Source organism: Benincasa hispida, chromosome 3 (assembly GCF_027475165.1).
Source record: "Benincasa hispida cultivar pf3 chromosome 3, pf3_genome.v1.1, whole genome shotgun sequence".
NCBI classification, from domain to species: Eukaryota; Viridiplantae; Streptophyta; class Magnoliopsida; order Cucurbitales; family Cucurbitaceae; genus Benincasa; species Benincasa hispida.
In genome coordinates, this window is record NC_143480.1 from 26,191,423 (window position 1) to 26,193,787 (window position 2,365).

At 34.7% G+C, this 2,365-nt stretch overlaps 1 non-coding gene across 1 annotated transcript; it reads right to left on the bottom strand.

The window, feature by feature from the left end:
* Nucleotides 1-782: 782 nt before the first annotated feature.
* Nucleotides 783-944, bottom strand: LOC120074796 (U1 spliceosomal RNA). The gene has a single exon (XR_005481078.1). It is a non-coding gene; the product is annotated as a U1 spliceosomal RNA (small nuclear RNA).
* Nucleotides 945-2,365: the final 1,421 nt, after the last annotated feature.

Sequence of the window (2,365 nt, forward strand, 5' to 3'; positions counted from 1 at the left end):
ACCTTCGCGCGACCAACTCTGACAATCACTTTCGGTGACCCAACTTTGATGACCACCTTCACGCTAACAACTCCAACGACTAATTGGCTCTGACAACAAACTCCGACAACCTTCTTAGGCTCTGACGATCACCTTCGACTACAAATTTCAATGAACCCAACTTTGATGACCACCTTCACGCTAACAACTCCAACGACTAATTGGCTCTGACAACAAACTCCGACAACCACCTTCTTAGGCTCTGACGATCACCTTCGACTACAAATTTCAATGAAAATCACCTTCGATGATCACCTTTTGAGTGAACAACTCCAACGACCAACTTCAAGAACCACTTTCGACAAAAAACTCCGACAACCAACTCTCATACCACCTTTCATGCGACTAACTTCGGGTTTCGACAGTCACCTTCGACTATAATCTCTAGTGAAAATCATCTTTGATGATAACTTCGACGACCACATTCGCTCGACCAATTCGAGGATTCGAAAACTACCTCTGATAATAAACTCCAATACACCAAATATATATATATATATAACCTATAAAAAAAAACCATAAAACGAAAAAAAAAATCTTAGAACAAGAACAATAGAGATTTATTCTCCCAAAAAATTCATGACAAGAAACGAAGATAAAATTAACTAGGATTAACTACCAATTAACTCTACAACTACAACATTATAATAAAAAGCATATAATTAGTTTAAAGACTAAACTGTGATGGAAAGGGCCACGTTAATTGGAAGTACAAAAATTGTTTAAAAATTAAAGTAGTGATGGAAGAGGCCGCGCGAACGCAGGCCCCCACTGCCACAAATTATGACGTAGGCTCTGCCACTTTGGGCAGACCTTAGGCGGGCACCCCTCCAAAGTGCAATGAAGGTCACCAACCTAGGCTATGGGCCTTTATGATCACCCATAAGCCCCGCCCAGGTAAGTATGCTGCAACGAAGCCCATTGATTTCCTTTTATAATTGCTGTGCTCTTCTCTTCTTTACAATTCCACCGATGTGGGACAAACGAATTATACAAATACAAACAACCATTCTGCAATCTGAGTTTAACGTCATATTCAATCAAATACTCAAATTTTAATCCTAAAGACAATTAAAGCCAATCATCAATCATTCATAACAAGTGAAATGAGAAACTTGGCTCCTCGAAATTTGAAGAGCCAATCGCTTTAGTTTCGTAGCTGTGTCTACTTTTATTGGTTGGTTTGTATTATATTTCAAAAACAAATCCATTTGTATCCATAATCTTCGCAATGCGTATCAAAATTTACCCAACTTTCAATTTGAACTACACGTTACAATATTTAATTTATCTTAAATTTAGATAAGTGTTACAAAATTTACTATATGGTTAAATTTATGGTGGGTGAAAATTTAATTTTCAAAAATAAGAGGGAACCAACATTTGGTTGGAGAATCCCATATTGAAAAATTTTGATTTGGAAGCCTCCTTTTGTACTCCAACCTTGAGCTTGAGGTTTGGACCCCAACGGTGCCCATATTTTGGAGGGAATGAGGAGATTAACAAATGTGAGTTTGGTGGACATTCATTTTTTCACTTCCTTCCATTCTCCAATCGAAAGCTCTCCTGTACGGGTTTTGTTCTTTTGCTCGACCGCCATTGATCTAACTGTTTGCTACTGTCCTGTTCGTCGTCTGAGGGTCTTGTCGTTTCCAACCATTTGTTCAAGTTTGTAATTTTGGTGTTATCTTCAATATAGTTAATTTTATGTAATTTTGTTCCAGGTTTGAATGAGTGAGTTTTGAGAGATTATCATTTCCCCCTCTTCTATTTTATTTTTCTTAATCGAGTATAGCAAAGTCGTTTTTTTTTCTTTTTTTTTTTTTTTAATTTTTTTTCTAATTGTCCTTTCTTCCAAAGTTTAAGATTCTTTTAGGGTAATGGAGCTAATGATTATAGTGTGTAACAAAATTTTTTAAAATATTATAAATATAGTCAAATCTATCCGAGACTATCTTAGTGGCAATCGAGGATAGAATATATTGTTGATATAATCTTTTCTGTTAATACTTTGTGTCTATTTTTTATCATCTAAAATTATCTAAACTATATAACAAACACACTTTAAATTCTTAAGACCAGTTTGATAATCATTTGATTGTTCATTTCTGGTTGTTGAAAATTAAGCCTAAAAATATCTCTTTACCCTCTAAATTTCTTGTTATGTTATTAATTTTTTACCCATATTTTTCAAAAACCAAGCCAAATTTTGAAAATTTAAAAAAGTAGGCCCCATTCGGTAACCATCTCGTTTTTAGTTTTTGATTTTTTAGAAATTAAGCCTATAAATACTGCTTTCACCTCTACTTTTTATCAATGGTTAAAA